The sequence below is a fragment of the Lontra canadensis genome, unplaced genomic scaffold, assembly GCF_010015895.1.
Source record: "Lontra canadensis isolate GAN:19392208 unplaced genomic scaffold, GSC_riverotter_1.0 scaffold2, whole genome shotgun sequence".
NCBI lineage: Eukaryota > Metazoa > Chordata > Mammalia > Carnivora > Mustelidae > Lontra > Lontra canadensis.
The window spans coordinates 40130475-40154080 of record NW_022630996.1 but is presented as its reverse complement, the minus strand read 5'-3'; the positions used below and the strand labels follow the sequence as shown (position 1 = coordinate 40154080).

Genomic DNA, 23606 nt, shown 5'->3' with positions numbered 1-23606 from the left:
AATTATTAATTAATGTGATTACTGGTTATTATGTTGGATTTAATATAAATATCCCCTGCCTGTCTGTAGTGCACTGAGCCTGGTGTCTGTTCTCATTTGCTGTTAAACTGTAAGGCATGTGTTTTGAATATTATTTAAGTCTTGCAGCATTCTGAAGTGGTAGATACTATTATTATCTGTGTTTTATAAATAAGAGGATTAAGTGCAAACTAGGTAAGAGACTTGAATGGAAGTCTCTGTTTCTTAAGATATTAGCAACAGCCTGTCCTCTAATTCACATCTATATTCTTAGCTCATATTTTATTCTAAACCAATAAAAGAAGGAATAATTTTGCAATCAAGTGTTTTTGTGATTGACATCTTTGTCAGGCATTCCCCATGGATGTCTCCATCCTTCAGGCCAGAGGGAGATCTTTTCCCTAATTGACAGATTAGCCTCACCTCAGCCGCTCAGTTTTAGTTGGAGAAAAGGCAGAGTCCCAGTGAGCTGAAAATATGTCCGGGTTCCCAGCCCTTAACACCCTCCAAAGGCAAACCCCACCATCATCAGCTTGTGGGAACTCAACAAATGGTGGCTGATGGATCGTCATGGTATCGTTCTGAAAATAAGCACAGACATTTTTGGTTGCCAGTCCACCGTCACCCAAGTCGTAAAGCAAGTGAAATCAACATTCTTTCCCATTCATTGGGCATAAATTGTTATGGCTGTTTCCAAGGATGCATGGTACACGTGTAATGTGGGGGTCTTTCAGGGAAATTTGACATAAAGCTGAGTCCTGAGAGACCAGTTTGTATTTTCAAGGAACATTGAAGACTTTAACATATTTTTTGAAGGGCATTTCCAAAACCCTATTGGTGCTAGTTTTGCAACCTATTTTATACTATGGAGTTCCTAGTTTCCTACCTAGGATGATTTCAAAGGGGCTGGTATCATTCTTCTGAGTGTCCTAAATCTTAGAATTGGGTGCCCTTTAATTGCATAATTTTAATCCTTTAGCATGTTACCTGGATACATTGTTTATTGGTTTTAATGTACAATCCCTTGGGAAAGACAGCATTAAGTTTCATTAGTTGTTCATACCGTGGGTGAATGAGTTTTTGATTGGCTCCTAAGAGAGTGTTTTGGTTTGGATTGAAAAAGGCCAGGGGAGAGGGGGAGGTTATAGGTAGAATGGGCATCTGGGTTTAGAAGGGCTGGGTGAAAGGGTCCGCTTGTCCTGAGGCTGGGCATGGGATAGCAGAGGAGGCTTCATGTTTTGCCTGGTGCCACTGTCCACATCCTACCATGCATCCAAGTGCCATTTAGTTAGATAATTGTGGTAAGCCTGTAGCAGTACTGCCATCATTGTCATGTCACTAAATTCTGTGTCTATAAAACAGATTGCTTTTCTTCTGGTTCTTTGGTTGCACACAGGTATTCCTTCCTGGCGTTAGACAGATCATAGGGTTGTATCTGGTATTAATGGCAAAGAAGAGTTGAGAATGGGAAAAGAAGGCGGGATTTTAAGAATGTCAGTAAGCACTGTTATAATGGAGGAACCTACGGCTCTTTCTCCCTCTGCCATGATACTCAGGAGCACGTGGTGGAACTTCCCTTGGTGGACCCATACCGAGCCCAGCTTGCAGATTAACTGACACCCTTTATTCTCTCTTTAAACCAGATCTGCTGATGCCCACAACAGCTTGAATGCTTGTAACCACCAGCTCGTTAGTGTGTGTACCAGATATCTGTTGTATTTATTTTCAAACTGTCGGTGCTGGTTGTATCTAATTAGTACCATACCTTAATTAAATAACATATACATGAGTAAAATATGAGCATGAAAGGAAAGACCTAATTGGAATGCTTGCAAAGAATACAGGAGAATCTCTTAGAAATAGTATCAAATTGAGTATGGGCAAAAACTGTAAGAGATTGTGAATACGTTTGGGGAAATACAGACAGGTTCTCCACTCAGACTGTTTCTCAGTGGTCTTTGAGTTCTCACTGTTCTGTTAAAAGTCTAAAATTAGAAGTCATTGACTATACATTCAGGGTGTGGTTTATGTGACAAAGAATTTGCAGATGCCCCCAGCAGACCCACACTCAGAAAAGGCATTGGCTCTACATCAGAAGATTGGCACTGTGTGTGCGTGTCTATACATTTTAAGTTAACAAGATGCTTAAAGTATACACCTATCGTTTTCATGGTCCTTCCCACTTTATTCAACTTTTTAGTTAATAAACTACTATTGTCAATGGCTTCTTCTGTAGTTAAAAACCTCCTTGCCGTTCTCTTTATGTTGAACTCAAAAGTTGGCATTCTCTTGATCCTTCTTTCTAGTTTCTCCTGAGAATCCTATGATACAACCACGGTTCTTAAGTTGTTAGTGTCTCTCTTAAGGCTATTTACAGTTTTTGCCTATATTATCAAATATGCTTACTTGCTGTCAAATAAAGATGTTAATACTGCTGGCATTATACTAATAGCCATATTTGACAAGGGCTTCATTTGTATCTAGACTCTGTACTAAGCACTTGACTAATACTATCTCACTTAATCCTCACAACAACCAAAAATGAGGTTCCATTAGTATTTTCATGCAACAGGCAGTTGAGCATGGAAAGGGAAAGCAGGTCGCTCAAAGTAACACAGTCGGTAGATGGCAGAGCCAGACTCTATCCCAGATGGAATCCATATCCTAACTCTAGTACTATTTACCTTTAAGTATCTAAAGTCATTGTTGCTGCTTATTATGTTTATGGTGGCTTTTGGGAGGCAAGGGTGTTGGGGAGCAAAACTGACCACCTGCCAATGTTCTTTTACGTCCAGAAGGTGAGAGAACACTGGTTGTTTCAGACACTGCGTTGTCTGGGACCAATTCTGTTAAATCTTGAGGAAGACACTAGAGAACATAAGCATTAAGCACTCAGACCAATAATCATTAATGCAGACGGTCAGGAGTGCATGCGCGCGCACGTGTGTATGTGTGTAAGCATGGGTGTGTTGTGTCCCCTCTCCCCGCTGCTAATGAGGAGCTGGCATTTTAGTGCCCTTTTGTGCCACCATGCTTTTAACTGCTGTTAAGATAAGGAGTAATGTCCCTCCAGCTGTACATAATAGTGTTGTAATTCCATCAAGGGGCTTTGATAACTTCATAAACCCTGACAGAAAAGCTTGAGTGGATTTTCATGTCACCATAACACCAAGATGGAATTACAGCCTTAATTTACTGGGTGTACATTTTGGGGGGTACATTACTTAATGTTTAATCCTGTTAAAAACAAATCAGCTGATGCCATCTGGCTATTTCCACTTCAGAGCGGCCTCCCAGCCTCCCCACGATTTTGGATCTTTGTTCTTCTTCAGGCTGCTCCTTCAGATTCTAATTTTCTTCACCCTGGTAATTACTCTGATCGGCGTCATGATGAATATCTCTTGTCCTTACAACTTTCTTCTTCGTTTACAGACCCTTTTCTCAGACGTGGTCCTGTTAGCCTCGTAAGAACCTCAGTACTTGCTTTCTTCTTTCCACTGGAACATCTGAAATTTAGTTATTTGTGTTATATGGAACAAATGTCTGTTGGCCATTTTCTGAGAATAAAAGCAATGTGTGCACGTTGAAACTTTCAGACAGTGCAGGAAGGCATAAAATGAAAAAGTTTCCTTTCCTTCTGCCTTTCTAGAATGCCTCTCCCCACAGGTGATCCCTGTTAATAGTTTCCTTTTATAGCATTCCAAAAAAATTATTCATCTACCATAATTCATAGCATCCCAGGAAAAACATTATGTATTTGTTTGGCTGTCTTTTCATTTATCTCTCTGTTTCTCCCTTTTCTCTTTATTCAAAGGAGATTGTTGGGGCTATGTCATTTAAAAATACTTAATTATATATCTGAAGCATCGTTCCATATCATTACAAGTAGCTTTCCATCACTCTTTGTAGCAGCCACGTAACAGTGTCAGTTATCCAAAAGTCTGTTTTTCAAATATTATTTTAGGTCATAAAATGTGTGGGTAAAGGATACCTAAGTTTGAAGAGATAGGCTTTCCTTGGCCCCATCTTGTCAGGACAGATCTCAACCCAATCCATCGGAGAAAAAGGAAATGGATTTTTTTTTGTACTGAAAATGACTTCCTATATTTTGTGTTTAATATAAAAGTGGATCACTCTGAAACTGTCTTGCAATATGCCACATTCCTGTGGGTCTAGGAGGGGTTGAGACAAGGAATATGCAAGGTTTTTGGGGAGGCACTCTGGAGCAGTGCCTGGAGACCCAGTCATATAACCTGGAGCCTTTCTGGCCCCCCGTTTTGTTTTTTGGGTGGGGGAGGGGTCATTTATCTAGGCCTCAGTTTATCCATCCGCATAATCGGACAGTTTGGTAGATCTAATAGAGAATGAATGGAGGTTAGGAGAATGGGTGTATTTTGAATTCCAGCTCCATCAGTGATTCGCCATGTTGGGCAAGTTACTTAACAGATCAGAGCTCAGTTTTCTCACCTGTAAAGTGGGATTAGTCATATGTACTTCATATGGGTGCTGTGGTCATTAAATAGGGTGATTATTTTTGCCTTGATAAAAGGTGAGTTTTATGAGTACTCTAAGGCTGCTTCACCATCTTTAGCTGATGAAGTAACTTTCTTTGGAGGTGGCTGGATTTTTAATGGCTATTATCTTTCCTGGACTTAGCATTTATTGTTGTCCCATAGATTTCAAACTTCTAATGTAATGGAATTGACGTTGAAAGGTGACTTAGAGGAGCTGGTCTCATTGCTTGATAGTTGCATGTTGTTTGTTATTTTCTCTCTCACAGCTTGGTACAGGGTGGCTGTTTTGTAATCCCGTTGCTCCAGAAATCTGTGAGCTTTGGGTGTTGTGTTGGAATGCTTTCAGTGCACTCCTGACTTTTGGGAGAAAGGTCTACACTCTGCGATGTGTGTTCTGACTCACCTTCCAAAACTCTAGCACTTTCTCTTTTTAACAGAAGAGCAGTCCATTGCAGAGTTCCTAGGATGCGTGACTTTTTAATTTAACTTTTGCTCTAATAGACTTCCTGCGAGGTGATGCATACTCCATAAACACAGACACTTCAGCAGCCTCACACACTTGCCTACTACTCTGCAGTATGTTAAAAAAAAAAAAAAAGTGGCAATAGATTTTCCTAGGAAAACAAGTTTCTCCAAAGGACAGGTCTCCAAAGATAAACAGTGCACTCTGGGGTGACGTACAGGATAATACCCAGGCTCATCTCTGCACAGCCCTAAGACAGCAGAGCTGTCATTTGGAAAGCACACTGTTGCCTCCTGAAGATACTGCTCGAGCTCGAAGCAGAGGAGGGAATGTGGGGGCGGGGTGGAAAGATCCATTAACCTAGCTGATGTGCAGAGGCGGCAAGACACAATATAAATCTAGAAACTGCTCTGCGTGGTGAATGCCCCTGCAGGAGTTAGAGTAACAGACAAATTAGCATAATGTAATTGGTTGGCAGGGTCAGCCCCTCTCTGTGAGCATTAGCCATGGGGATGGTAGGAAGAAGCAGATAAAAGATTGGGGGGGGCAGCATTTTGTCTGTCACGGTGAAGAAGGAGCTTTCATTTCAGCACTGCATAGATCAGTTGCCATCGTGGAGATAACTGGATCCTTCAAGTTAGTAAAGTTCTGATCTTTGAAAAATTCCTTCCTTAGAAACAAAATCGAAAAAGTCCGCTTCATTCCCCTGGCCAAAGCCAAAACCCAAACCAAACAAAATCAAACAATGTAAGTTAAAAAAAAAAAAAAGAAGAAAGAGAAGAAGGAGAAGGAGGCAGGAGGAAGGAAGGAAGAAAGAACTGGAAGGAAGATTTTTATTTTTTCTTTACTAATCTATTTACTGACTTTTGGAAGCGCTTTCTGGAACTTGGAGGGCTATGTGTTATCTTTTCACTGATATGTCTCTGGGTGATTAATTTGTTGAAATTACTTCACTCATTGCCTACTTGTTGTGCAAGCACTACCTTATCCTTTCCAAGGGAGGCGAAGATCTATTTCTTTTCTTCTACCTAAGCATCATACCAGCCTATGCAGTAAAGGAGGCAGAAACCCTCCCTTGTTCCCATAGCAGTTTACACCTGGGCCATTCGGCTGCTCATGTGATTTTCAGAAACAGAAATGTAAAAGATCACACTGCTGCTGCCATATATTTTTAAAATTTTCATTTGCTTTCTTTATCTTAAAGTTTTTTTTCCAACTTCAGGTGCAGAATTGAGTTAATCAACATTATTCAGTAATTTTGCAGGTCAGAGTACTTTGTCATCATGGGTTTGGGAAAATCTCCACTTCTGTTCTACTTTCTGTCTTCTGTCTTTAGTTCCCACACCATTCACCTCTTCTTCATAGCAACCCACTCCAAAATATTCATCATATATTCTTTTATTGTCTTTTAAAGATTTCATGTATTTAATTTTTAAAAAAAGATTTTATTTATTTATGTATTTATTTGAGAGAGAGAGAGAGTACACGCATAAGCATGGGGGAAGGGAAAGGGACAAACAGACTCCCGACAGTGTGCGGAGCCCAATGCGGGACTCAGTCCCACAACCTCGAGATCACAACCTGAGCCAAAACCAAGATTTGGACACTCAACTGATTGAACTACCCAGGTGCCCTTATTCATTTATTTTTTTAGAGAGAGAGAGAGTGAGAATGCATGCACATGTATGGGGGAGAGAAGTAAGAGGGAGAAGCAGAGATAGAAGCTCAAGCAGACTCCCCACTGAGTGCATAGTCTAGGCGGGGCTTAATCTCATGACCCTGAGATCATGACCTGAGCCAAAATCAGAGTCAGATGCTCAACTAACTGAGCTACCCAGGTGTCCCATCATCGTATCTTTTTTTAAAGATTTTATTTATTTATTTGACAGACAGAGATCACAAGTAGGCAGAGAGGTAGGTGGTGGTGGGGGGAGCAGGCTCCCTGCTGAGCAAAGATCCCGATGCAGGGCTCAATCCCAGGACCCTGGGATCATGACCTGAGCTGAAGGCAGAGGCTTTAACCCACTGAGCCACCCAGGTGCCCCCATCGTATCTTCTTAAATCTACATGTACCCTTATAAAAATATAGTAGTGTGTTTGTGTGTTGCTGAATGGTAATACACTATAAATCTTCTACTATTACTTTTCTTCATCCAATGCTGTTTTAAAGACCTATCCTTGTTGTGCACTTTTTCATTGCTTCTAACTGCTACATAGCATTTCACGGTATGAACCCTCTCATTCTATTTATTCATTACCACAGTCAATTTTCAAAGATTTTTATCTTCTCAGGAAAGAAACCTCATGCCCATTAGCCGTTGTTCACCATCCTCCATCTGCTTGGCCCTAGGCAACTGTAGTCTTCTGTCTCTATGGATTTGTCTATTCTGGACATTTCATATGAATGGACTCCTATAATATGTGCTCTTTTGTGACTGACTTCTCTTAGTATGATGTTTTCAAGGGTCATCTGTTTTATAGCACGTATCAGTACTCTTTATGGCCAAATAATGTTCCATTGTATGGATATACCACATTTTATCTGTTTATGAGTTGATAGACATTTGGGTTCCTTCCACTTTTCAGCTATTATGAATAATAGCGTCGTGAACATTTGGGTACACATTTTTATATGGATGTAGTCCTCATTTGTCTTGGGAATATACCTTGGAGTAGGTAACTACTAATATACCTATGGTAACTCTATGTTTAAGGTTTTGAAGAACTGCCAGACTGTTTTCCAAAGTGGCTACAACATTTTACAGTCCTAACAGTTTGGGGCTTCCAAGTAGGGCCTATTATTGCAAGGACAGACTATATCACTGAACTTATATGTGGTCGGTGGTCAAGACCTGGTTATTTGAGGGGTAGGGGATCTCCATGGAGCTTGTGTGTGGGCTTCAGTCTCTATGTGGCAGTGATTTTCATCTAGAGTCACCTTTTCCCATCTCAGTAGCTCAGTTTTAGGGTTATTTTACGGGCGATTGATCAGTTTCATCCACTGAAAATGACAAAGCTGTGTAGGATTGGGAATAAGGAAAGCTGAATTCAAGTTCTGATTTTGCCACTTATTCTGTCTTCTCAGTAAATTGTCTGGGTCTTGGCTTCTTTGTTTATAAATTACATGCATACATATGGCCCCACCCTTAGCACAAATAGTCAGTTGAGAAGAAAAGAGGAGCAGGTTGGGGACCAGAGCTAGAAACTAGAGGTAGATCTGCAAGGAGTTGAGAATTGTTCATTCAAACCTGGCCTTCCAGGCCATTATGATTATACATTTGTCAAGATAGGAAGTGAACATACTTAAAAGTTGATTCGTGACTATAAACAATTTAGTCATGTGGGATGTAGACCTCCATTTGTATACTTGCCTTGTACCCTACAAATAGAAGGGGGCTGGGTCATGACCATGATGTTTGTATGGCCCTGCTTAAAATTATAGGGACATATAGCCTATGCATATTTAATTCCTTAAATTGATCCTGGGTGATTTCCAGAATGAAAATTTCCACAGAAATGTACACTACGATAGCATATGGTTCCTAAATCCTCATGTCAGCACCAACCCTAGTAATAATCTGTGTTTCTATTTCATGCTGTTCTCATTTTAGTTTGCATTTCTCTGATTACTAGTAAGTTTGAACATCTCTCCATATATGTTTTGGGTATTTGGGCTTTCTCTTTTTTTAATTCTTATTCATATATTGTATCTATTTTCTACTGGGTGTACTACCTCTTTTTTGTTTATTCTCAGGATATATGCACATTATAGAGAGAAAAAGAAAAAAGTCAATGACTTTTAAATTGTAATGGAGTCAGAAAAAAGCCATAGCTTCCTAAAAAAAAGTCAGTGTTACTTAAAAAAAAAAAAAAAAACCCAACCCTATATCTATATCTATCTACCTCTATCTATATGAGAAGTATATGGCAAATTGTCTCCAACATAGATTCCAAGCAGTCTACTCTTTATAATTACATAGATTCAGAATGTATCTTTTTAGATTGCTGCCTTTCAGTTAAGATTATGTCCTTTTTTCTTAGAACAGGTTTGAGACCAGTGTTGCCTGAAACCCATGCAAGTGTGGAGATCATCTCCCCTTCGCTCTCTTTTTTGTCCCTCCTCTTAGGAAACAGTGTCTGCATAGGGTGGCAAAGATGCTTTTGGATGTTGTGGGGTACTGCTTTGCTTGAATTCATGGAAGGGAAGTAAAGGCCAAGGAAGCTGTTCGCGGTGGCTGTGTCACCCTGGCCAGAGCTGGAGGAAGAATTCAGACAGAACCCTTCTTTGTATTCACAATAATTCTTTTGACATCTTGAAGTTCTGTGTTTGGCCAACATGACTTCCTCAGTCTCCCCTTTTGGAATAATACTACTTGTAGTGTTTGTCTCTCCCACTTTTTCTTTCTCTTTAGGTCAGGAGGCCACATCTTGGTTTAGTTTATATTGTTTCATCCCTTAACAGTGAGTACAGCAGTGATTAATCTCACCCCCATGGAAGTGCTACCTGATCTTCAAGATCCATCTTTAGTTCCTTGTTGAAGACCTCCCTGACTGCAGTAACCGACAACTGTCAGGGTCTTCCAGAGAAACAGAACCAATAGGAGATATATATCTACCTCTCTATCTCTGTCTCTGTACAGAAAGAGGAGAGAAAGAGAGAGAGATGGGAGAGGGGAAAGACTAGGAAGTCTGAAGCTTATAGAGCAAGCAGGCTGGCAGACTGGAAATTCAGGCAAGAGTTGATGTTATAGTTTGTTTGTTTAAGATTTTATTTATTTATTTATTTGAGAATGAAGGTGCACATGGGGAGGAGATGAGCATGGGGAGAAGGAGAAGGAGAGAAGCCCCAGCAGACTCAACACTGAGCACAGAGCTCAATGTGGGACCCCATCCCAGGACCCTGAGATCATACCTGAGCTGAAATTAAGAGTTGGACACTTACCTGACTGAGCCACCCAGGTGCTCAGTTTTGTAGTTGTATGTTTTAAGTCCTGGATGTTGTAGTTTTGGGTCCAGGATCTGCAGGCAGAAATGCAGATAGGGTTTCTACATTGCAGTCTTGAGTAGAATTGCTTCTTCTTTGGGAAACCTCAGTCTTTGTTCTTAAGGCCTTCAACTGATTGAATGAAGCCCACTCACATTATGGAGGGTGATATGCTTTATTCAGAGTCTTTGGTTTTAATGTTAATAAGATTTTAAAAATGCCTTCACAGCAACATCTACATTGGTGTTTGACCAGACAACTGGTCACCATTGTCTAGCCAAGTTGACCATAAATTTTACCATAACACCTCAGGACTCTTGAACCACTCATTTGGCCTGTAATCATATGCAGGCTAATGACATCTCTGGCGTTATCTTCTTTTGACATTTAACTTTTTCTAAGTGTGTGAGGTTTGTCTTGCCAACTTCTTGAAGACAGGGATCATATCTTCTTATGTGTGGGATGGTACACATGTTGCACTTAATTTTTATCCAGAAAAAATGAGTGCACTGAAGTGGCTTTTTGAAAATAACATCAAAGTGAATATTTAGAGTTAAGAATTGATCTTTAGTGTTTTGTGTCCTGTACTTTTTACTTCCTAGTTGCAAATCAAAAGACCTCAACAAAGTCTCCAGAAAATTTTTGATTGGAATTTTAGTAGGGTCAGCTTTTTTGGCCAGGCAATCATATCAGTTCCCTTCTCTGGGAATCAACTTGACTTTAAACTCTGAAACTGGCCTATGAACTTGACACTGTTCTCTTGGTCTTTTTCATACCTGAAACACCTGGTCATTGGTGTGACATTCTATGTTTCGAAGAACATTTCTGTGTTCCTTTTGGTCTGTGCGTTTACCTTTTCTAGCATTTCTTAGTGTCCTCTTTCAGACCTTGGACAATTAAGTGCATGCTGGTCCCATGTATTTTGGGGCATTAGATCACAGCTTCAGTGAAATACAATGGACCTGAGTTCTGTGGTTTTCTTAGCCATTGGTGAAATATCCCCTAAGGTGTGTTAAGGCTGTATATCTCAGACTTACACAATAAAATGACTATTGTCATTGACAGATGACCTTCATGGTATAACCCTAAAAACAAAATATAATTATAGTAAGATAACTGAGTGCCAGGACATTGGTAGGGCCAAATGGATATAGAGAGAATCAAACATATGGTCTTATATGTGTTGGCAACTTGCCAAACTTCAGACCATAGAACTCCCCATGATGCTAGCTAGCACAAGAGATAAACCTTCTGAAACATCTGAATTTCTACTGCCCTTTGGAAAACACAGCAGATTCTTCATATACTCACATGGTCAGCTGTCCTGAGGGCTAGTTAACACAAATCATGTGGTTTTCTTTCCTTAATTAACTTCTTTATTAAATATTACTACACATTATTTTTGCTATCCATTTTCCCCAGGCCAGAGGCTCCCCTACTTTCTCGGAGTTTAGGCACTCTCTGTGTTTCAGTGTTCTTTTTACACCACGCCTTGGCCAAAAGAGATCATTCTGTGTAGTAAGTAGTTAGGTCCAAGCAACTTAGTAAGTATATAAACATCTCAGTAGCTATTTGAAATAAATAACAACATGTATTGCCATAAAAAAGAACACTTTTGTTTCATTTTAAAATAACCATAATGACCTGCTGATAGGATGTGTGTACCTGTTGGGTTCGGTGCAACTTCCCAAACCATCGAATCACAGCATCACCCTTGTTTTCTGTCCCACGTGTATTTTTGCGTGGTATTTGCTTTTTATCACAGCAACCACCAAAAATCCAGCTTTGCAAAGTTGTGATATAATCCAGAGAAATGCAGTAGGATCTAATGCTGAAACACCGACAGCCTCTGAGTTTGTGCAGTGTCCAGTAAATGTCAAGTATTGCCATGTTTCCCTCAACCTTGATAAGCTCCACGCAGCACCCAGGGGCTACGAGGCACACAATTTGGGAACTGCAATTGCATTAATTATTAATGAATGCATTAACTGCATTAAATGTGAATTATTAGATCAAAGGTTAAAATCTGTCAACTGTAGGAAGAATGGGAATTTTTTTCTTTTTCTTATTAACATGTAATGTATTATTTGCTTCAAGGGTACAGATCTGTGGATCATCAGTCTTACACAATTCATAGTGATCACCACAGCACATACCCTCTCCAATGTCCATCACCCAACCACCCTATCCTTCCCCTCCCCACCCCCAGCAACCCTCAGTTTGTTTCCTGAGATTAAGAGTCTCTTATGGTTTGTCTCCCTCCCGATCCCATCTTGTTTCATTTTTTCCCTCCCTACCCCCTATGACCTCCCGCCCTGCTCTCAAATTCCTCATATCAGAGAGATCATATGATAATTGTCTTTCTCTGATTGACTTATTTCGCTCAGCATAATACCCTCTAGTTCCATCCACATTGTTGCAAATGGCAAGATTTTGTTTTTTTTGATGGCTGCATAATATTCAAGAATGGGAATTTCTGATTTGTACTTAAGACTGAAATTTCTGGGCGCTTGGGTGGCTCAGTGGGTTAAGCCTCTGCCTTCGGCTCAGGTCATGATCTCAGGGTCTTGGGATCGAACCCCGCATTGGGCTCTCTGCTCAACAGGGAGCCTGCTTCTGCCTCTCTCTCTGCCTGCCTCTCTGCCTGCTTGTGATCTATGTCTGTCAAATAGATAAATAAAATCTTAAAAAAAAAAAAAGACAAATTTCTCTTCAAGGGATCACATTCTAACACAATCAACTCTGGGCACCTAGCAGCTCTTCTCTTTCATAGGAAACTGTATGCCTGTGTTCAGGATAGCATTTTCCCCCTCTTCATTCTCTGTTTTTTGAAATACGCACAACTTGCCATGTTTCTCTTTGGTTCCAATCAATAGTCATATTTGCCAAAACAGCCTGGGGAGCAGTGTTGTTTATTTCATTGGATGCCTTTTGTTTCTGCAATGTCAACTGCCTATTTCATTCTGGTTATTAACTGGTATTAAGTCTCCTGAGCATAAGAAACTTAGAGCAGCCCCTCCAGAATGGAAAGAGAGAATGCTGTTTTCTCGCAGAGGTTACACAGCGCGATACTTGTCACTTCTGATGGTTTGCTCCTAGCCTTCAGCCAGCCGTGAGTCAGCAGAGGTCATATGAGCTCAGACCCCAGAGTGTATCAGCCACTTGGTTGGTTTCTTGTGCCTGTGCTCCAGCCTGTGCAGTGGATTTTAATACCTTGGCCTTTGGCTGCTTTTCTGAAGAAGTCTCATGACATCACTAAGCTTCAGGATTGATGATATTGTAGCCTCACTTTATGTCTCTATTTTCTCATGAAGATTTTGCTCCTGCTGCTGTTGCTGTTGTCACTTCTGCCATTGTGTCTCCTTCTTCTTCTCGTTCTCCTCCTTTTCTCTTCTTCTTCCTCCTGTGCCTCCTCTTCCCCTCTCTTGGCCATCTCCTCCACCCTCCCTGGGCTTCATTTACGAACATGTCCACTCTTTCCCTCGCAATATCTCAGCCCCAGAGAAGGGAACACCAAGCCGCTGAATGAGTGGCTACTGCAGCTGGAGGTCAGCGCGGCCTCTCAGGTCCCTTGATCTAGAACATTTTCCCAAAGGACAGAGAGGTTAGGAACAGGAGCGCTGCCCAGTTGTGGAGATGGCTGAAATCAATGCCCCAGATGGCCGCCATGGGCATTGTTTTCCCTTTCCAATGTAATAACTGTCAGAGGCTGACCCTGCTTGCTTGCCTCTGTCCCTTCTGCCTTCCCCACCTCCTCTCCTGGAGCGCCACCCCGTTCCCTCTCTCCCACCAGTCGCTCACCACCTCAACTTCTCCGCTTGAGTTTTACATTTCACTTTTGACTCCAGCCTGTAAAGTGTTCTCGTCGCCATCCCCAGGCAGGTGGATGCCGCCATAACTCCCGCATGATATCAATAACCCACGCTAGTGAAGCCAGTGAGGTAATTTTCCCTGAAGCTCTAAATATAATTTAACAAGTTAAACACTATAACATTGTGGTGAATGTGCTATTAAGGGACCGTAAATTGCTTACAAAGCATCAATAAACACAGTGCCCTAAAGCGAGGGGCTGTTAAGACTTTATAATCTAAAGCAGTATCACCCCGAGGCTGTAGCTTCACGTCAGATAAAAACAAATCAGCTGAAGTCTTCAGTTGATGCCAAACGTATGGAGGAACACAACAAGCTTTAGGGGGTAATTACTTTTTGAGTACTTGATGTGGGTTTGCTGGGAAGCACATCTGTTATCAAATTTGCCAGTGATTCATAGGATTCTCCCATTTCCCCAGAAAGTGGGGGAAATAACGTTGCCGGTCCTAAGTGCCAAAGCTGTTGGTGTGTGACCCCTATAGAGTCATGCTGTGTCATTTTCTTGGGAGAAAAACAGGGTTTCAGTGTGATCTACTGTCATACCTTGGGTTGTACCCTATAGGATTATGTGTGCAGAAAAATATTCTGTGTAATTAAATTATCTTTGGTGTTGTTCAAAAGATGCAGAGTTTTAAAAGTTCAACGCCCTCTGTTGGGAGCGAGGTCATTCCTATTTTAGATTTTGCAAGCCCTAAAGCTTCTTTCCCTTTCCTTTTCCTTCCCCTGATGTGCACTTAACCATAGTCAGATCCTTTCTCAGAACACACTCCTTCTGTAGTTCCTTCTCAGGTTCATATCCTCAGCCAACTGGTGACTAACCCTTTTTTTGTGTTTTAACTGTTATCCAGAGTATTTGGTTTAAAATATTTGCATTTGAGTTCTGGAAAGCTCTTAGCATTTTACAAATGTTACCTCATTAATCACACAGCCATCAGACTGACAGTGTTTGCCTTATATTAAAAGTGGTGGAAAAAGGAAAGCTCCGAGTGGCCCAGAGACCTGACCAATGTTGCGTGGTGCATCCAGGGCGAGAGGGAGAGAGCTCGCCATCTCTGTCACTCTTCCGTCCCTAGTCCCTGCACCCTGTCACCAGCCAATGCCACTCTCTGGGATAGGGCCTTCAGGTCTGCGTGATCTCAGGGTCACCTCTGGGATTTCTAACTGTTCTCTTCTTTATTCCTGACTAGCTAGCTGGGTTGCATCTTAAGCTTGAACAGAAGCCCCTGAGTAGGATTAAAAGGTTCCTTTTCTTTTCTAATCATCAAGGCTCTCCCAAGATTATGGGGAATTTCTACCTTGTGCCCTTTGGTTCTAGTGTGAGATACTGATTCCCTGATGACAACCAGTAACTGTGAGAGAAGGAAGCCTCATTGGGCTTCTGAACAACATGCAGAAGGCCCTCTGTTCAGACACTACCATGGCCAAGGAGCAGCTCCCTTCTCAGCTGGGCAGTCTTGAGCTTGCCCCCTCTCCCTTTTCAGCCCCATCCTTCAGGCTCCATCCCATGTTGTCTGGGACTTTGTTCATCGGGATGCATCAGGGTTCCTGCTGCCTGGGCTCATCAGCATGGAGGTTAAGAAGATGGTAGAGGAGGGAGAGGTTGCAGAAATATTGGATCTGGGCCTCATAGTCCACTAGGGATGGCTTTGGTTCTGGGATTTCAAGAATTCATTCTCTGTGGTAAAGTGTGAGGTGGACAAGATCCAGGAGATACTTCTTACACATAGATTACTAAAACTGTTTCCAGCTGGGAAACAGGTCACTGGCCAGGAGAAGTTTCCACTGATGCCAGCCATCCGGGCTCACTAGTCATATAGTCCCAAGCATGGCGGGCAAGATTCAGTTTTCTTGCCTGGCTTTCCTTATACCTATAGGATACACTCAAAGTGAACTACCTACATCCTGAAGACAAATTACAAAAACACTAAGATCTAACAATTGTGTGAACAAGAACAACCTCATCTTATTTCTGAGTGGCTCCAGTTAATTTCCAAAATCTGTAGCAGTGTAGGACACCCCCCTTCTCACCCATCCTTAATTTATTTCTTAAAACACAGTCCAAGTATATCATGGGAGATGCACTATAACTTTCCTTTCTTTCAAGTAATGCATTTTTGTGTAAACATGTTGTTTATGAAAGAACATTTTACGGACTTTTTGTGTTGCCTTTGTGTTGCTCTAGAAAATACATTTTAACAGAATTCTCCCCAGCCTGGCATGTAATGTTTCATTAGCCAACATAACCTTGTTTATTTGCTTTTTAAAATTTTATTTGGGAAAGGAAATCAATTTGCACCCCTGACATGCTGCCAGGTTCCTGTTTATAAGCACACAATAGGCAACTTGGAGGGGGCAAAAATATATAGTTTATGATTTCAGCATTAAGTATGACACAATCTGTGTATGAAACCATAGAAGCAATAGTGTTTTCCTGTCCCTGCAGCATTGCTCTGCAGGCTCAGCTTTTTATCAGAGTGTTATCCAAGTGTGCACAGAATAAATGGTCTTAATTGTGCTGGGCACTTTTAAGTGTGAGGAAGAATTGTCAAGACAAGAGGAGCTCTTAGCTGGTTTTTGTTTTTGCTGAGAAAATATGAGGAGCCACTGGCTGAGACTCATAACTGTTCTGTGTTTTGGGGAGGCTCAACCTGTTCTTCCAGTGCAATTAAGAGGGTCCTCAGAATTTCTGCTGCCAGGGATTCTGAGTGGCTGCAGGAAGACTGGTGGGGCCTGAGGGCCGGTATGTCCATTGCCAAAGAGAATCTCTTCCCCTTCACTCTAAACGCTTAACGGTCATTCTGAGGAGTTGATGGGCATCTCTGGCGTTGACCCTAACTCTTGCCTCTTTGGGGTGCCTGCCAGCTTTTTTGCATCCCTAAGTTGAAATAATTACCTTAGTAGTCCAACATATGGAGGTCTGATTTAAACGCAAAGTCACTTCCTCCATTTCATAGCAATAAAACTCTAAAATCATTTGTCATGGTCAAAATAGCACTGGATGAGGAGTCAAGAGATCAAGACTCTTGTCCTCTTTCGGCCTCCACTTAGATGTGGGCTACTCTCCCCTGGCCTCCATTTTCTTTTCTGTCAAGTCAGGGAGTTGGGATTAAAGGCTCCCTATAGCATCTTTCACATTTAAAGTTCTAAAGGCAGGTACTCAGATGTTTCCTTAAAAAAATCTTTAACTTGGGGCACCTGGGTGGCTCAGTCGTTTGGACATCCCATAAGAAGAGGTCTTGATGATTTTAACCCCAGTAAATGGAAGGGAAAAGAGGTGTGTTTTAACCTTGACATAGGCCTGCCACTGGACTTCTTCAAAAGTAACCAGACAACATTCAGATATTTAAAAAACAGAGACTTATCTGTGGAGCAAAAATAAACGAACACACACATATATATTATCAGTTTATGGATGTGAGTATCAACACATAGGGAGAGCCATGAAGACTTTTGTCCAAGGACTCACTTACTGAAAGCCCCAGCAGTATGGGTGTGGTTCTTATCTGGGTCCCTGACTCCCCTAAGATCCCATCTTATCTTTACTTCAGATTTAGAAATATTATTTCTTAGTCTGTCAAATAATCAGTGACTTGTTCCTTCTTGAGATTGTCAGTAGAGCCATGGCACAAGAGGAAGCCAAGATGGAAAAATATAGGATGTTCAAGTTGCCAAAGACCAAGGACCTGTAGACTTGGCATTCTGATACGAGAGTTGAAAGGTTACTGGGGGAGTTGATCTAGATAGAGACATTTCATTGGCCATAGTGCTTCTATTCAGGAAGCCAGCCCATAAATGCTGACAGTCTAGCGTAGAAAAATGCACCTTCTACATTCTCTCACTTTCCTGCCATCTGACAACTTCGGTGGAGCATTGAGCTCAGCACCGTCACTGCTCTATGGTACAGAGACACCAGGTGCCAAATTCTTCCCTCTGTGACTTCCACATAGAAAGCTGTTCTTATTCCAGGCTCCATTGTTGCACCAGGAGGAATGTAGATGAATTGGAAGCTGTGTCCTAAAAGTGAGACGTTGTTTTAAGGGTGTGTAACCGGGTTCAGAGGAGCCGTGCTTGCCCCGGCTCATCCTTGTGGGGTGGGGCTGGGTTACTTGGGCACACTGTGGGACAGGCTTCGCTCTGCCTTATATTGTTTTTATCAGTCTCATCATGATTTGTTAAGCACACAGATAAATGCAGAGCAAGTTCAGTTAGTGACAATCCTGTCCTTAGATGTTTTAAATTAGAGAGAAAGGAAATAAACATACCGATCACATTTTTTTTTAGTCATGGTAGGTGAAGTGCAGACTGCGTCACTACGTCTCACTGGGGTTTCTGATCTTCTGGATCTCTTGCAAATCATGTGTGTCCATGTACTATAATGTGTGATGTATATGTGTGTATGTGCATATGTATAGAGAAAATATCTGGAGAGAGTAAAATGTTAGTTTTTTCTGCATGTTGGGATGATGGGTGATTTTGTTCCATCCTGTTTGTTTTGTTTTTTTGCTCCTAAATTTTCTCCAATGCAAGTACATTGCTTATGAAATAAAAGAATGCAAGTTTAATCGCAATATACTTATACTGCATATTTTCTGTCCAGGCTCATTCTTCCCCTTTTCCACTTCGCTCTCTGCCCTGAAAGGCTGACTTTTTTTTCCCTCCAAGTGATGACATCTATTTATTTATTTTTTAATTTTTAAAATTAACATATAATGTATTACTTGTTTCAGGTGTACATGTCTGTGAATCATCAGGCTTACATAATTCACAGTGCTCACCATAGCACATACCCTCCCCGGTGTCCATCACCCAGCCACCCTCTCCATCCCCTGCCCCCTAGCAACCCTCAGTTTATTTCCTGAGATTAAGAGTCTCTTATGGTTCATCTCCCTCTCTGGTTTCATCTTGTTTCATTTTTCCCTCCCTTCCCCCCACAATGCCCCACTCTGCTTCTCAAATTCCTCACACCAGATAGATCATATGATAATCATCTTTCTCTGATCAACTTATTTCACTTAGCATAATACCCTCTAGTTCCATCCACATCATTGCAAATGGCAAGATTTCATGGTTTTTTTGATGGTTGCATAGTATTCCATTGTATATATACATCACATCTTCTTTATCCATTAATCTGTTGATGGACATCTAGGTTCTTTTCATAGTTTGGCTATTGTGGAGATTGCTGCTATAAACATTCGTGTACATGTGCCCCTTTGGATCACTACATTTGTATGAAAGGCTGACCTTTAACCTGTGTTTTCCTGTTGGATTTGGGCCAGTGGCCACAGAACTACCATCACAGGCTCCAGAGAGGGAGAAAAGGGAGCCTGGGTGTAGTGTCTCTTCTCCAAGCTGCTTCTGTTAGTTGTCTTCTTTGACCAAGGGTCACAGGTCCTGCCAGGTGCCCTGTCCCCAGAGCTCTCCTTGGTGTCCTGCTAATCTCTCTCTCTCTCTCCCCCTTGAGTTCTGGTAGCCCCTCCCTTCTCTCATTTCTGTATGCCTAGGGACACTAACAGTTCCCTACTGAAATTGGCCCCAGGGTACTACTGCACAATGGCTTGTGGCTTCCCTGAACTCTGCCCACACCTTTACAAATAGTTCCTTTATTAATCACGCCCAAGTTATGCAATTTGAGTGTGCTGTTTCCTGCTGGCATCTGGAGTGATACAGTAGTCAAACTCTCTCATTGAAATTGTACATGGGTCTGCAGCAAGTCTGCCAGACTAACGAAAGCATTACTTTCTTTCTGTTTGACTAGAATTTTATCAATGCTGTGAGATAGTAGTGTCTGATGGTACAATAGAGTGAAATGAGATTTTAGAAACTAAGGAATGTGAAAGCTTCAAAAGACTGGTGTGGGAAAGCAAATTCAAGACTTTTAAAGAAGTATTTGCAAAACGTGACATCCCAGGGAGAAAGAAATAAAAGGGATTTCTGCTGGTTAAAAAAAAAAAATGGAGTCATTGGATTTTCTGTGTTTTTTCTTTTCTTGCATATTGTTTTAAGCAGAGGGATCAGAAGTGGTTTGGTGCTTCTGCATTGGAGTGAATGAGGAAGGAATGGATGTCATAAATGGGAAAGGATGAACTAAGTAAGGGAAATATGGATTCAGGAAAGCACAGTTGTAATTTTAGAGTGCCCAGCCTTAGATGTAAGGCTCATTGGGAGGTAACATTTGAGCAACCATTTGGAAGAGATGACAGAAGGAACTGTGAGGATAATGAGAAGAAACCTTCCCACTGTGGGGGCACAGCGAGTGCCAAGGCTACTAGATGTTAGCAGAACATTAGGGAGGTCAGCACATTTCTAGAACAGAACGAATAAGGAAGGTCTGTTAGGAAGTGAGATCAGACTGGTAGTAGGTGGTATCATGTAGGTTTGGGGATATACCTTGTATGCCCTGTAAACATAGAAACCATCTCATTGACGCCCATTGTATTTTCTGGATCCTTAAGGATCCAGAGAACCCAAATTACTGGTAGGAATTCTTATTTTAAAAATCATTCTTTCCAGAGGCTTCTTTGAGGACTGTTGTGTCCAGCGGTGTCCAGTGCCCCTATGCTACCCAACAAGTGCTGTTTCGTTTGGTATAGTCAGAATAAAAATGTTATCTCTTCCTGTTAGGATTTCATCAAATAAGACAGACTAAATCTCCCACTGATATCCTGTGTTGCATTATGTAATTTGGTTTTTGGTCTCCAACAAACACCGGTAGCTATGATTCAGTTTGCTTGGAAGCAATGGCGATTGAAGTGAACTTGTCTTCCAGTAAAACATCCACTTCCCAGGGTAGAAGTATACTGCTTAATTAATATCGATCATTAGCACAGCATAGCAATAACTTCTGTTTGTGAGTACCGAACAATTTACAAAGCAAGGCCATTCATGACAAGCCACCTGACGGGTTCCACCAGAAGCAAAACGAAGGGCAAGCACTCTTATTCTCTATTGTTTCAGAGGAGGAAGTCTATCTTGTAGCACATTTTCCTTCCCACTGAAGATCACATTTCTATTTTATGTGAAGAGCATGCTGTTGCCAAATATTCAGGAATGCAGATATCCAACCAATGCTCCAGGCAGGGGAGTTTTCAAGCAAATTCATCTCATCGGCCAGCCCTACCCTCCAGCTCATTTGGCTTGGAGAGAAGAGCTGAGGAAGCAGGGCTTAGGGGAGGGAAAGGCAAAATCTCCTCTCAGATCTGCAATATATCATTAGCAGCTTTGAAAGAGTGCTACATTTTTATTTCTGGTCATTAAGTAAGTATTTGGTTGTCTTTGAAATGCTGAGGAAACAGACCCTCAGCATCCTTGTGGTGAGTTTTAGATGCACTCTTACTTCTGGTAATTTTACATTTTCTGGAAAGAAAGGAAGAGAGATGTGTTTAGCAATTCTAGAATGGGCCATTTGCCTCTTGCGTGGCTATACCAGGGAATAAATGGGCCATTTGCCTCTTGCGTGGCTATACCAGGGAAGAAAAGCTTCCTGAAGCTTTTCTTCCCTGTGCCATGCAGAAGTGTGAGCCTGGTAATGCCATGGGTGCCATTCACGTCCCTTGCCCATCCCTGTCTTGGGACCACAGTTCCTTCCTTGTTGGTCATCATTTCACTTTGGCTTTTCCTGTCTATTTTCCTTAGGCAGGCTTGTCTTGCCTTACTTCACCCAGTGATTTGAATTGACCAAACACAAGGCAATTTGAGGAGACTGCTGTGCTGTTTCTGGCCTCTGTTGATAGGACTTATGAAGATTCAAGTCAGCCAAAATTATCTCTTTCTATCTCAATGCTTAGGATGACCATGTGTCCAACTTAAACAAGAGGAAGTTGTAAATTGATTGCTCTTTATTCCTCTACCAACACCTCAGAAATCATGATGCATTTCTCCACTCAGTCATTGGTTGTCTAGTTCATTGTTGGCACTGAGCTGGGCACTAGTGATAGAAAATGAGACAGACACTTTCCCTTCCTTCCAGGAATTTAGCATATGTAACTAGGATCGATAATGGTAAAAAAATATATATGTATAACATTGGAAATAACCATGATAAACATTGCACCTTCTGACATGCTATAAAGGAAAGGGTTGGGGTGCTGAGGTAGAAAATAACAGGGAGGTTTCTTTAGTTGGGAAGGTGACATTGCGAAGGTGATGTTTAAGGTGAACCTGAAATGAAGAGAAGAAAGCAGTTTTTCCAAGAATGAGGGGATGTCAGAAGAGAGATCAGGAAAGGTAGGATAATCTATATGTTATTAAGGCTCTTTTCAAACCATTACTGTATCTTCACTTCATAGTTCAAAGGAAGCAGGGGCATATTATCCTCATTTGTACTTGAGAAAAACACTATCTGTCTATCAACCAATTTTTTCTTTCTTTTTTTTTTTAAGATTTTATTTATTTGACAGACAGAGAGATCACAAGTAGGCAGGGAAGCAGGCTCCCCGCTGAGCAGAGAGCCCGATGTGGGGCTCGATCCCAGGACACCAGGATCATGACCTGAGCCGAAGGCAGAGGCTTTAACCCACTGAACCACCCAGGCACAACCTTTTTTTTCTTTTTGCTTGGAGGATGGGATTTAGCTATGCAGAGAGCAAATTCTGGGCCTGGAGACTGTCCGCGTAAAGGTGTGAAGGGGAGACTTTGAACTCTTGAGTTGTGTAGTGAGTAGAGAAATGTGGCTGAAGTGAGGGTTGGTACTGGGGACAGGGCTGAGGAATGAGGCTGGATATATAGGGTCTTTGAAGGCAAGGCAAAGAGTGGGCTTTGGCGTTGTAATCAATGGGGAGCTCTGGGAGATTTTAGAGCTAAGGTATGGCATTTGGAAAAGTGCTGATTCATACCAGTTCATTGGACCATGAGGTCTGGAGTGGTCTGGGAGGGACCAGAAGGGTGGAAGCCAGGAGGACAGTAGGAAGCTGTTAGCGTGATCAGGATAGGAGGTGATCATCTGGAGCTCATGGGATAGCAAAAAAAAAGACAGATGCGGGGGTCATTATGAAGTCATTACAAAATCAAGAGACTAAGAAGTTGAGCAAGATCATGTGCTTAATGGTGGCGCACACAGGAAAACACAGACCTATCGACTAGCCCTGCACCCTTTAGGCCATGGCTTTATCAATTCTAGATGACGTTGTCTTTCTTTGTCTCTATTGCTTGTGTAAGTTAAGGTAGTTTTCAGATTCATTTGTTTTTCATACCCCTCTGTCCCTAAATTTCCATATTCCCTCTAAACTGTAGGCCTTCTGGGAGAGTTCTTACTTTTTTTTTTCCTCTTTCCACAGCCCTAGTTACACTCCCTATATGTTCATTCGGTAAGCCTCTACGTGAAGGTATTTTATTAGGCCCGAGGGACAGCTATGTGAAACCATACCCAATTCCTGTTGTCAAAGTCTTTACAGCTAGAAGGGGAAGACTGACCTTAAAAATAGGTAAACATACCAATGTGTAATCAGAACTTTGAAAGAGGTATTTATGGGATACAGTGGAGGACAAAGGAATTATTACTTGAGTCTACCTAGTGTAGAGGTGGTGTTGGCATTGGTTGTGATCATAATGGTAATGATAATTATAGTAATGGCTACTAACATTTATTGGACATTTAATGTGTCCAACATTGTACTAAGTTCTGCATTTGTATTACCTAACTTAATATTTATAAAAATCTTACAAGGTACAGTTATTCCTGTTTAAGAAATGAGAAAACTGAAGCAAAGGGAAATGATACATTTGCTCAAAAGCACACAGCTTTCCTTTATTCACTGAA

At 41.5% G+C, this 23606-nt stretch overlaps 1 protein-coding gene across 3 annotated transcripts in view; it reads left to right on the top strand.

Annotated features, from left to right (window-relative positions):
- Nucleotides 1-23606, top strand: part of CREB5 (cAMP responsive element binding protein 5) — a 398292-nt gene that overhangs the window by 120854 nt on the left and 253832 nt on the right. The window contains exon 1 of one of the 3 annotated variants that reach the window (XM_032872511.1): nt 21089-21106. The exons of the other annotated variants lie outside the window; for them this stretch is intronic. The gene's annotated coding sequence lies outside the window, so the exon portion shown is untranslated. Of the gene's footprint in view, nt 1-21088; nt 21107-23606 lie in introns of those variants that run through there. 3 annotated transcript variants of the gene reach the window in all.